The sequence below is a fragment of the Acyrthosiphon pisum genome, chromosome A1, assembly GCF_005508785.2.
Source record: "Acyrthosiphon pisum isolate AL4f chromosome A1, pea_aphid_22Mar2018_4r6ur, whole genome shotgun sequence".
NCBI lineage: Eukaryota > Metazoa > Arthropoda > Insecta > Hemiptera > Aphididae > Acyrthosiphon > Acyrthosiphon pisum.
This window is the reverse complement of record NC_042494.1, coordinates 44,490,753-44,504,901: the sequence shown is the minus strand read 5'-3', so window position 1 is coordinate 44,504,901 and position 14,149 is coordinate 44,490,753. Positions and strand designations below refer to the sequence as shown.

General features: G+C 32.0%; 1 protein-coding gene across 1 annotated transcript in view; it reads left to right on the top strand.

Moving 5' to 3' along the window:
* The window catches only part of LOC100571057 (discoidin domain-containing receptor 2), a 163,227-nt gene that overhangs the window by 42,118 nt on the left and 106,960 nt on the right, over nt 1-14,149 (top strand). The window lies entirely within an intron of this gene.

Here is a 14,149-nt window from a genome sequence, read left to right as displayed (position 1 = left end):
CATGTATCGTAAATTATATTATTATTTTAAACATGTTTTGATGTTCAAATTTTAAAAACTATATAACAGTTAGCTTATCTATTATAGTTCAAAAACTATAATCCATAAAATAATGGTAATATACTAGTAAAATAATGAAACATAATTTCCTAACTACAAAATATCATCAGTATAATATACTATATTATGCATGTTGTATAATGTAAATTGTAAATATTATTATATTTACAACTAATCAGAGGAGGACTGAAATAATATACCTACACAATAGTTTCATTATTTAAAAATAATTCACATCAGCTGATGATGGCTAGTAATATATATTTATTTTAATTCAAAATAAAAATAACACTAGGCATCTTGGCCATTGAGAGTTCATTGTTTTTAAAAAAATATTTTGCGTTATTGGTGTGGGTAACATTTTTTTCTCTATATAATAAGAATACTTTCCTTCCCAGTTCATATATTTTTTTTTTTTTGCTTCTGAGAAGAGCGATGAGTGCTTTGTTCGGATTTTTAGGCAATGGTCTTATAAAACAAATTGCAATGTTAGATGATATTCGTTTCAAATAAAAATTATGATATATCATTTATTTTTATCACAAATTTGATATTATTGAGGATAATAAAACGAATGACGACGGTTTATTGGTATATTACGTCTTATACCTACCCTACCGGAGTGACTGTTGTGTTTGATTAGGTATTTTATGTGGAACCGTAAAAAACGTTGAACTGATGTGGTCGGAAAACAACAAATATTATCGGTGTGAGAATAAAAAAAATAAAAAAAAAATAAAGCTCATCCGAGCCGCGGTGTTCCCAATAAGTCGGTTTGTTAATTATTTAAAACATCCTGGGCGACGGCTAGACTATAGCAGGGACCGTATAGGATGATTGTCCGGGAGGACAACAATTCCGAATAATAAGCTTATAACTCTTTGCCAGGATTAAAATTAGGGTCCTTCGAAGGGTCGTGTTGCGAACGGACACACAGCACACGTATATTATATAGTCACACATAATGGATTTCCGCAAACACGAGTTAGTTTGTGAATATGCGCGTGCGTGCGTGAACGTGTGTAGTGTGTGTGTGTGTGTGTGTGTGTGTGTGGGTAGGTGTGTGTAGGCTATGTTTCGCTGCGTTTTATATTATTATCGCCCGGGCGGCCTTTGAATAATTTAACCGACTTCGTTATTACGGCCACGAGATATACAAGTGTCCGTTAATCTGATCGCATAAGAGGATTTCGGATTATATACGAAACGCACGCGCGCGTGTGTATATTATATTGTTTTTAAGTCTGGGAAAGAGTAAGAGCGGGAGGACATATGTAAATGGACACAAAGGCGATGGTGGGGTTTTATTTACAAAGTATATGTATAAAAAAAAACCAAGGGCCCTCTACTTTTATTATGCGTACGGGACATAATGAAATATATGATGGAAAAAAATGTATACATTATGCACTCGCTTTATTTGCTGCGCGAGTATTTTTTCACGCGTTTTCCTTCCTTCGGGGCACGGCAACTGTAGACGGGTGGAAAAAATGCTGAGAGAAAATCCCTTCAGTAGCAGCTGGACGTTCAAAAGCGACTCGGCGTGTGAGGGATGAAAAACACTGCAGCAGAAGCAGTGGTGTTGGTGATGATGGTAAGGGTGCAGGTGGCGGTATAAGTATAACGGAATTGGTAGTAGTAGTATTGGTTTGGCTGGTTTGGGCATTCAGTGCAGTTTTCTAAATGGTTTTTCACAAATTTAACGTTCAAAATGGTTTATGCGTAGTACCTAAACTGCCTGTTTCGGTTTTTTTTTCACTATTTTTATTTCAATTATTATTATTATCTTAAACGAGAAATACATATTGGGTTTACTGGAGAACTCGATAATTCACCACGTGGGTAATTGAATTAACCACTCGACTCTAAAGGGCCTTGTGACACATGACCCGAAAAAATATCTGCGGGTGGATGGACGAGAAGAGAAACGCCGCCAAAGTGCTTTATCTTAATAGTTTTCTGTCACCCTCGAACATTGTGTCAACTTACTGATAGTAGCCACGCACAACCACCATAGCTAACGCTGTCTCTCCCAGCATAAAAAACCCTCAAAAGCAAATTTCCCCGCCAAAGATTTTCGAAACAAAAAAAACTCAACTAAAACTTTTAGTTTTTAATTTTTCCAATTTATTGAACCGCGAAATTTGAGTGGGAAACCGAGTGCAGCTGTCGTACCATTTACTAATTAAGAATGGGGTGGTTCACTAGTACAAAAAAGTGACATAAAACTTATCATCTTATAGTCTATTTTAATGATTTCTCATACCCGGCTGTAATTTTTAAAAAAATGTGTGTCTTAAATAATATAGTTGTATTTTTTCTTCAAAAGATATTTTTGTTGACGTTTTTTGTTACAACATTAATTCGTTTAAACTTTAATACAGCTTTTTTAGTTTCAAAGCGAATTGAAAAATTTATTGATTATAAAATAATATGTGTTTTTTGTATTCACCATCACATTTTGGAGCATTAATATTTTTAACTTCAACTTTTAGAGTGGTTTCTGGCTGCTACTTAGATCTAATTGATACTTTGGGAAGTAAAAAGTAAAGAATTCACCGTAAGTATTAATAATAGTAAAAAACTAAAAAATATTTTAGAGAAAGATTAACTATTAAAATATTGTGCTGCTCCAGTTTTTTACTGAATTAACTTGAATATTTTTATATTAATTTAAAAAAGAATAACTGTAGAGACTAGACATTTTTACCAAATATAACATTTTCTAGACATGATATAAATTTCAAAATATTTTTGTTTTTATTAGATACTTATAGACATCCTTATGAAATATTAATAAAACCTTAAACTTTTTTTGTAGTGAATTTTAATTAATTTAATAAAAGAACTGCAGAGCGACTCCCTTAGTACTATTTTGTATTTCAAACTGCCATAAATTCTTATTTTTAAATTTCCATAAAAATAATCTACAAAAAATAATTTTTTATAAATTGTTTATAGATAGGACTCGTTTGGATAGGTAATTAAAACAGTTCTCTAGTATTGTAATAATAAATCTCGTTTGAACAATAGCAATATTTTGAACGATCAGTGAAAAAAAATGTTCCGGTCTAGTTTCCAAAACTTACATTATTCCACGTTACGCCACAAATTACGTATAGGTAATACCTACTCTATGCTACCGATGACGAGGTGGTATAGCTCGTTGCAATTCTTGTGGCAAAAAATATCTATTTTAAATAACGAATCGATGTGGCCGTGAGTAATACGTCATTGTCATAATACTATATGTAGAGCAAAAACGTGGGATGGCATAGTACGTGATCCAGACATCCGGTGTTAGTGATGCAGATTTCAGACAAAGCTGCGCCGAAAGCGGTAGAAAAAGAATTTTTTCGAGACTATGTTGTTAACTGGCAACACAACACTAAACATAAATTCACACTCGACAATGGTGACGTGAAATCAGTTTTTTGTCGCACTGCACGCGGAGATGTGAACGCCAAAAAGCAAAATCCAAAAAACCTATACCTACCTTCTAATGGAAAACAGACGAAAACTGTGTAATCGAGACGTGACGGCGGAGACGGATGCTGGAGACGAACCACTGCGGTATAAAAGAGCGATACCAAACATGAGTTCCACCACACCATGTCGCGTTCCGTATATTATTATTATGAGCGAGTGTGATTAATACGCAGGACACACGCGTTACCTACGAGTCAAGCATATTCGACTTTACATATTACACTTTACCGGTGTAATATGTTACGGCTTCTGCGAGCTCAACTGCAGCACATTGGGCTAACTGTCCAAACTCATCGTTTTCACAGTGAAAACGCCTTTCCATAAGTCGGAAGAGCCGGCTGGATAACACCGCGAAAACGGTGTAATCGAGGCGTGACGGCGGAGACGGATATTCTGAGAAAACTAACCGCGGTATAAAAGAGCGATACCAAACATCGCGGTTCCGCGAGAATTACCATAAACCGCTGATGGTTTCCACCAAACCGTGTCGCGTTCCGTATATTAATATTATGAGCGAGTGTTATCAATGCGCAGGTCATATATTATACTTTACCGGCGTAATATTGTATGGAAACCCGTGACTTCTGCGAGCTCAACTTCAGCACGTCGTGCTAAATGTTAAGACCCCCCCTCGCAGACCTGCACTGTCCGAACTCATCGGTTTCACCATGAAAACGCCTTTTCATAAGTCAGCAGAGCCAGTTCCGACTATGCCGACCATTATACTATGTTGTACGACAATCGTATATATATATACCTCGGTGCCCGTGACCGCGGTAATCGTTTTTACGAAATAGTCGAAGTTTTTTTCCGAGCCCGCTTCCGAATATTCTCAACCGAAATCGTTTAAACTTCTGTCTGATTTCCGCGTCCGCTCGTGATACGTACGTGCAGTAGGTGTACACGATTCTGGTCGGAAATATCGATCTCTAACCGACGACCGTTGTTGCGTCTGCCAGTTTATTTATTTAGTGATGTTGTACACTACTATAGTAATATGTGACAACGTTTCTGTGAAACAAGTCTGAACCACCATATTATTATTATTATTATTATTATCTCCTGCTGGGCGTAACGCGCTATTCGTTTTCTAAAATGTACGCCACGGGCTGCTTGTGTAAAGGTAGAATATGCACATCAGTTACCTACCTATATTATTCACAGGTTCCTTGTACTTACTTTGTAGTCATAGCGACGATGTGATATTATGCCTCTATGACGCTAATTTATAATGTATTACATTTACGTACACTTCACGTCATATATTTTAGAGATTTAGAAAATAGCCTTGTTAAAATAGCCACGTGACAGATATAATATATTAATTATTATTATTGTGCACTATCGCTGCTTCGTATTATTCATATGCATAATAATATATTGTGCGTACTATAGATCTACAGCGTTATTATAGTAACGTTATAGGCTGTATAGCAGTACACTCGGATAGAGTGCGAATTTCGTAGGCAATAAGATTTTATAAGGATCCTCCAGTATAGTCGTTTACTATTTTTAGATAATAGTGCAACTTTGTACTATCTGTCCACTTGAAATAACTTTGATAGGGTATGTATCTACTTATACATTTCCGATCGAGGGATAGCTTTTTTTATGTATTAATTGTGAAAAAAAATAACTCACCGTGTGTGTATCATGCCTGTAAACAATACGCATATCAATAATATTTGATAACAATCAACGATTAACAGACAAAATATAGTTATTTAGTTAACTAAATATTATAAATATTTTCCAAAATAAATAATTATTGATAATCCTAGCGAGTTGCAATTATTCAGTATGATTTTTTCAAATCGGCCTTAACTTTGCCATATTTTTTTTTTCTTACAAAGTACCTATATTCGGAAAAACTGTTTGAAATATTACAATGTTCTTTATTTTTCTTCAAAAAAAAAAAAAAGAAAAGAATGATCACTTTGCATTAAAAGGATATGGTATCGAAAAACTAGAAGGAAAAACCCAATAGTTGTATATATATTATGTGTGTCCATCATGATTTTCTTTAGTAAGAGTATTTATTCTAAAAAAAAAAGAAACAAATCACTCCAGTGTGCGCACGTAACTGGCCATCTCTGTTGATGCATCGTAAATTATTATGTGAATTGCTTTTTACTGAGAAAAATAATATCCATAATATTCTCTCGCCGTAGCTGTTTATCAAATAACGCTCCGGTATAATATTTTTGTTTTATTATATTATTATTAAGTTAAAAAATCTGTCTGATATACCAAATAATATTGAACGAATTAAAAATTACGTTGGGTGGCTTTAATTTTTCTCGAAGAGTTGAACCATATTTGAACGTATTCCCTGTACTACACATATTATTGGAACAATGTTACAGTATACATCTCATGTAAACTACATAGTTTTTCAGTTTAAATTTGTATTTGCGCAAATAAATTACCATTATCTTGTATGATTTATGTCGGGAAGATGTATTTCGATTGTATCAGAAAAATATCCGAAAAGTATTGTTTGATCGCCGTCACTTTTCGTGAAGAGGTCATACGCACACTTCTTCGTCGTTTTCGATTTATTGTTTACACGACGAACGAACCACCTTCCCGAAATATTGACCGAAGCAGATTGTTTACAATTTATTCTTCGCTGTTATACTCAGCGTGTTTGTTTAGCTGATTGACAGCAGGCGCCGTCTAAGTCGGCGAGCTCCATCCGTCCGATAAAATGCAACGACGCGTTCGACGGATGTGTTGAGATTTTGTATTTATTTGGTTCTATAATTCGCATGACTAACGAATTTCGTTCCAAAAATATTTACGTTTGAACTTTTTAAATACTCCGATACTATAGTAGAAATTGTTTGAAAACTATTACTGCATAGTAGCAGTGTAGTAGTTATTGTAGTTGTAACGGATTTACATAAGTAATTCAATGATTTCGGTTAATTAATCATTAGCTTTGACTGAACAGAAACATAACTATTTCGGAATGTTTGAATATAGTTCTATAATATGAGCGCTCGTGATGGAAAATGATAATTTTAATTTTGATATCTCTGCGCAAGTTTACCGTGACTCGAGTCACAAATACATTTGGCGGGAAGTTTATATAGCCAAATATTATTATATAATATTATCATTCTACTGAGTTCCTACATTATAGTAGTTTAAACTGTACCTACTCGATTATTTCGCAGAGTAATGGTTATTATAATATATACAGTGCTGTTTTGTAGCATTGTTACGCGAGGTATCCAAGTTTGAGACCACAATATATATAATTCATTGGTATGTGTTTTAAATACTTAGAAAAAAAATGCAATAATTTTTGCAAATATTAATTTATCCTGCGCGAATATACTGATTTTAAAATACAGACCACAAGCAATCATCGTGACGTATGAGATTCGTTTGACGTAATAATTAACTTTAACTAAAAGATAAACAGACAAACAGTGCACTGTTAAAATATTAACACAGAAGTACTTGGAGATTTATATTTCCTACTAGCAGAACCTAGAGTTATATTCATTATTTTGGAAATGAAAATTTAACACACCCCAGAGTGATTTTAGAAACTTTGATGACTTACTGATGGAAACCTCTGGGACGTTTTGTTGTTGTACAAAAGTTTCTAATTAAAATTACTACGTAAATTATCATACCCGAGTAGGTAAAAGTGCACACGGTACGCTTTTCAGTGACGTTTATGATGATAGAAATACACGTGTGGCCAATTTTTCGTACTGCGACTGCAGCAGGTGTACCTGCGGCATGAAAGTATAGGTATGAAACAAAACGTTAATAGTTATTAATTATTATTATGACGTTAAAACATTATGAAATTTTAAAAGGAGTAGCGGTTTAACACAGCAGTATACGAGTTAATTTAGCTTTTTGCCGAATTCCGTACGGTATAAATGAAGTGCCACCGTGTATATTGTCTTCTTGTGTTAGGTTAAGTATCGATTGTTGACTGTAACGTCCAACAGGCACGCTACCCGTAATCACTTGTTCGCACCGACATGGGAGCAGGGGGATTATTTATTGTGCTCTAACGCCGAAGAGAGAAACAATTTTTTTCGTTCTTTTTTTTCAATTATTGCTTCAACGAAATGTACGCCTCTCTTGTCGCGATGCCTTTTTCTTTTCTTTTTTTTCTGCTGCTTTCTTTTATCACCTCAGACACGAATACACAACACCCCTCCACGTTTTTAGTGTCAAACGACCTAGAGATAAATAATCTACCCTGTTTTAAAATGCTCATTCGATTTATCTAAATTGAGGTTGTTTCGTAAACTAGGGCCTGGAGAAGGGTCAGAATTGACGATTTAATGTATTAGATTAAAAAAAAAGATCCTCTTTTGATGTTAGGTAGGTACTTGTAAAAACACAATAAATCTAGGTGACAAAATCTTAGGTTGTGTCCAATGATCGTTTCTTTAACAATTTAAATATTTTTTTTAAGTTAATAAGGTATTTCATTTAATGGAAGTTTTATAAAGATACATTTATTTTCAGTATTCAATATAATTAAATGCAATTTACGTTTAAAATTGTGAATTTATAACGTAGTAATTTATTCAAAAATCAATGTCGACAATAATCGAAAACACAAGTTGTTTTTCTGTTTATATAAATTATTATAATATTATATCTGATCACAAATATGGTAAATATTTAAATCCATAAGATTATTTCTTCAATAATCAAGGGACTATGAGCCCTAAATACTGTATTTCAAAATATGCAAGACTCAAAATAAACACGTAATTTAGTAGGTACCTAACGATGATCGTATTTATTCTCATATAAATGCAGTTAATTATATTATACCCAATGTCCCGATAGCTCGAAGATTTGTCGAAAGCAACTAGGTACGATATAGGTACTATATAATATACAAAATAACGTGTTCCGTCTTCGGCCGATATATACCGACACGTATTCTCGGTTACAATGGGGTGCAGCTCAACAATAGAGACTTTGTTCGAGGATTCAGACAATAATAATAATATTATACAACAATTATTATTATCGCTGGTTATAACAACTATTATAGTTATACGCGCGCAAGTTGCACTATAGGTGTATTGTTATGCGAGTTCGGCAATAATATACCAACCGTATGCAACGCTCGGCCGATTTGAATTCGAGAACGTTTCCGATTTTTCACATTGCGACCGGAAACAAAGGAGATACCAGAGTAGATACTGAAAAGCTGCGCGCTTGGGTGGGTGGAGAAGCGGAGGACCTGTTAATGACCGTATACCGGATTCCTGGCGAGACCCATATATGGTCCGCACCAGACGTCGAAAAGGCCGCCGTAGGATGGTTCGCATAGTTTTAACGGAATTCCGTGGTTGTGGCGGGCGCACGCGTAAGTGTGTGAATGTGTGTGAGTGTGTGTGTTTGCTTCTATACGATATCGTCCTATGGCGTACAGTTTATATTATATCGTATACAGTTCCACTGCAGCAGTGTTTATAAGAGTGAGTGGCCGCGTGTACGGAACCTTTGCGGGGGGCGGCACATAGTCGCACGGTGATAAAGATGAAACTAAAACGCCGACGATGAAAACTCGGAGAACGTCGTCGTCGGCCCCTTTGACAATGAAATCCGACCAGCGGCGCAAGCAAGCAAGAGGACTCGGGCATTCCACCAAAGTTGCTACGGTCGCCGTCGTCCGCGGTCCTCCGAACCGGAAACACGGTAAACCGCACTCGCGGTACCTACGCACTCATATACCTAATATATACCTACTTTGTTTTCGGGGTCCGACCGGTGACCGCGGGGTTAACGCAAACAAATCAATTGAGCGGTCTCCATTTTCAGTACGTATACGCAACTGTTCTTGCGGGGGTTTCAAACTTTCGAAAACGATGGCATTATAAGTCCTCTTTTATAGCTGGTTGGTAGGCACACCCGGAAGGTTACACGACCCTATATACGTGAATATACTTAGCACCCCCAACGAAATGTTCTAGAAAATTGTATAGACATTTTGACTTTTGTATAATAAAATATTAAATTGATAATCAAACCTAATTCATTGAGACTAGGAATCTAGAAATTATTCACTCTTATACTCTAGCAATGCCATATAAAATGCACTATGAATTGCAAAAAGATTAAAAATGTCAAAACATTCAGTATGACGTCGTGTACCTACTCCTGTAATATATTACATGTAAGTATTCATAAGAATAATAATTTAAAAAATATAAAACCCGGAGAAACTGTTTTATATTAAAGATATTATTAATTGAGTACCACGTCCGTACAGAACGTGTAGAATATTTATATTTATAAAGACGAAAATTAAAATAATAATTCATAAATTTTGGTGTAAAAAGTTTTAATTGATGGAAATTATTAAGAATATAAAAAAAATAATAATAATAAAAACCATAAAATGACACAAAAAGAATAAAAAATATCTAAAAATTAAAAATGTCAAAATTGCAAAATAAAAGTTTCAAAATTAAATTAATTAGTTCCTAATTCAAACTTTTTGTTAAAAAAGTTTATTGTATGCTAAAAATAATGCATTTTCTACAAATCCTCAGCATAATTTATCACTATTTTATTATATTATTATCAGCTATTACTTATATATTGTGATTGTACTGTAAATCACTAACTGACAATAAGTCCACATCTACATAATTAAATATGATCAGTTTGATAGTCAAATTTAACCACATATTATATTAAATACTCTTTAAAATTAATATTTTGCACTGTAGTGTCTTTGAGAAAGTTTAATATAAATTACTAAAATGATTCCTTAATCTATTCTATAATAAAAAGAATAAAATTTACCACTCCAGTGGTTGAATTTAAAATGTAGGATATATAATTTTCAGAAATTAGCAATAACAATAGGTAACTACAATATGTAATTACATTATGTTATTTGTATAGCCAAAAAATAGTCATATGTTTTTAAATTAAATTATAAAAAAACAATTTCTTCCGGAGGAAGGTCAGGCAGCTAGTAATATAATAATTTTTTCAAGTGTGTCTCACGAACACAACTAAAATATAGTATCGGAAATTGAATAACAATATTATTATATTATTAGTTGTTTTCATTTCAATTTTTATTATTGCATAATTTTGTATTTTATACAATATTATTATAATATATAAATCACGCACATTAATCGTTACAGGTACTTAAGCTAGGTACCTATAATCGTTTATTTTAGTTTAATTAATTTTGTTGATAAAACAATGTTATACATACATGTATAGGATTTATTTTTGTGAAACAATATCGAAATATCCAAGTTTTAATTCTCGAGATTCAGGAATGTTTTGAAAGTTTAAAAGCGTCCGAGTTATTGTATTTTCAATATAGGTAGATAAAAAAATGTATTCTTCATTTTTGAATTTTAAAATAAAAACTAAAACTATTTTCAAATTTTATTAGTGCTTTTGCCTTTCATATAATATGTTAGTTTTTTGATAACTGTGAATAAAACATGGCGTAGGTGCAATTAATAATATTTATTGTACCTTTTAATGCTCGATTTCTTTGTTTTAGTTAATAACTTGTTCATTTTCTTCCGTCTTCGCATATTATATTGTAAATTGTATATCTGTTATTAATAACATTGGTGGAAAAGCCCTATTATGTTTTATATTTTAATTATATCAAGTGTAATATAAAATCACAATTCAAATCAAAATCAATAGATGGCATCAGTCTATGATAATTTATTTATTATCATCAATCTACAATTGATATCTATGGACTACTTGTGTTACTGATATTATAATATATACGTTTCTTTGTTATGTTTTGCTCAAATCTTGTAGGTTATGTTTGTACACTTGTACCAACTTGCATCAACATTCATTAAATCGTAATATTTCAATTTAGTCTTGTTATCAACTCAGTGATTTGAGGATGATTAAAAACAATTAAAAAACAACATTTAACTAAAATATTTATTCAATAAAATAACTTTAAGTAAAATAATACATTTTGTTCCTTCTAAAATTGTATTTTTCTATTATTAAATATTATTTACTTTTACTGTAAAAACCTATAAAATGATTCGTTTTACTATTTATTCAAACTAATAACGATAATGTATAATTACTTACTATTAGGTACTATAAAACTATAACAATTATTTAATATATTTTGATTTTTAATTAAAAATAACGAATAGCGCACTTTCGTAAAAGAACAAAATATTCAATCTACAAAGTACAACAATATTCTATAAGTACTTTCTGTATTTTACAAACTGCAAAATATATCTTACTACAATTTTGACATTGTAATAATTGCTCTATTATCTTATAAGATATTAAATTCATTAAACGATGTATGTCGTGCATTGATATTACAGTGATGAACGTAATGGAAAATGTTAATACCAGATTAATTTATATTTTATGATAAAATAATATTATATTGTGATACATCAAATAAGTTTATATATACATATTATCAATACGACGAAGTGAAGCCTTTTTTTAAACCTTCTTAATTGAATCTTGATGTTACATATTATTATATTATAATATTCAAGCTAAAGGTACTGTAAATATTTAGTTTATTTTTTTTAATATTGATAGTTATATTCTTATATTCAGTTTTTAGAATATATAATACTTAACATAATTTCGCGCTCTAATGTTTCCATACTTTTAACACGAGATATTAAAATATTATTAAGAATAGTTTTGTAAATTAAGCTTAATATTTTCCTATTAACTTGTAGTTTTGTATTAAGTAAGTTATTCATAAAATACCTATTTCCATCTTCTATAATATTATGTTTGTGTAACTGACACGTTTACATTTCAGTATGTGATTCTGGATGACTCAATCATGTATTCGTGTGTACAAAGACACAGACCTTTCTTGGTTTAGACACCTGTATGTTCTAAAAAAAAAACAAATACAAATAAATTTGATACTAGGTACTGTGTACACATTTTAAAGGTGTCAGATATCTCAATTGGATTTTGTGGATCTTAAGTTGAACAGAGAAATTCGTTTATTTAAACCGTTTACAACTGGGTAAACATATCTATAATGGGACTCACTATTGTTACATTCATATACAATTCAAGACTTGTGCGTAAATAATGTGTTCAAATGATCAAATTAAAATTAATATAATACGTAGAATTGTTAAAACTTGAAATTACGTAAATAACGCTTCGTGAAATGTTGATTTACACCTAAGTCTAATTTAGTAGTGAGTGTTAATACATAATATAGTAAATTTAAATAGTTTTCGAGAGCTTTCTATGAGGTACCGACAAGATAACTCCGAGCACTCACTGTTGCACACTTTAATGAGCTTATTCAACCTACTCGTATAAGCTAATGTGAATATTTTTAAATTTAAATGTTGAACATGTATTATAATCTTTTGGTCGATAATTCTCTAGAGACTTAAATCTGTGAGTAAATAAACTTTAAAACCCGTATTATCGTAAAATACAACAAAATAATATTTTTTTCCCTCAAAAAACCAGAGCAACATGGTAACCTATTTATGATAATGCTTGCATCGACTAATGTAAAGAAAAAAATCAAGTTCCGGACAAATATAACACCTATGCCAGCTATATAGAATAAAAATTAGAAAACGATATATTTTTTCTAAGATTCAGTTGTATAACTTTTCAAAGAAAGTTATATCGTATAAACGAGATCACCAAATTTCGTTTAACTGCCCATGATTTGACTCGATTATAGGTATATACATTGCGTAAAATTAAAAAAAAAATAAATTAAATAGGTATTCTTCTTTCGTCGTAGGTAATTCCAATAAATTGAATGCATTTTGAATAATGAAATAAAAATAATTTTCATATTACGACTTATAAATAATTTTTTTTTCAAAACGAAAATTGAATAGACATTACTGAGATTGATCGTACAATAATATAGTATGGTCGTTCCAGTTCAACGAAAAATTTAGCTTCCGAGAGATGTTTTACGACAGGCCCCAAATAGGTACTCTAAACCCAACGAGGTGAGTTGAGAAATTAAGCATTAGCGGGATCGAAACAATACAAATGTTTGGAAACTTAAGCCATACGTGCAGAATTCGCAAAAAGGTAATTCAATTATATCGTACTCAACCCGCACAGGTCCACAGCTGTCTGTTACCACTTACCGTGGCCGTATTTTTTTCAGAAATTTGTTTTTTATACAATATTTTACGAAAACAACATTTTGACGATTAAATCTAATGACTTGCTCGGTCATTTTTTTATACCGTAAGTCTAGACTCTAGAATTTCAACTACGTGGTTTTTATCTTATGCATATATTATGCCATTAATACAACCGGATAAAATGTGCACCTACAAACAAAACATAATTTAATAGCGGACATGCTGTACACAGTTGTGTAAAACGGCCCTAAACATTCAACGAATGAATATAATATTATGCGGGTGATACAATTTAAAATTGCGGTAATTTTCCCAGTGACAATCAACGTTTTGCAGCAAAAAAAAAGATGTTTAAAAAAATGAAATTCAATAGTTAAAACATAATATTTTTCTCGAACGTAATTAAATTTTCGGAAATATGTATTTGTTATCAAAACAAAATAATATCATCTGTTACG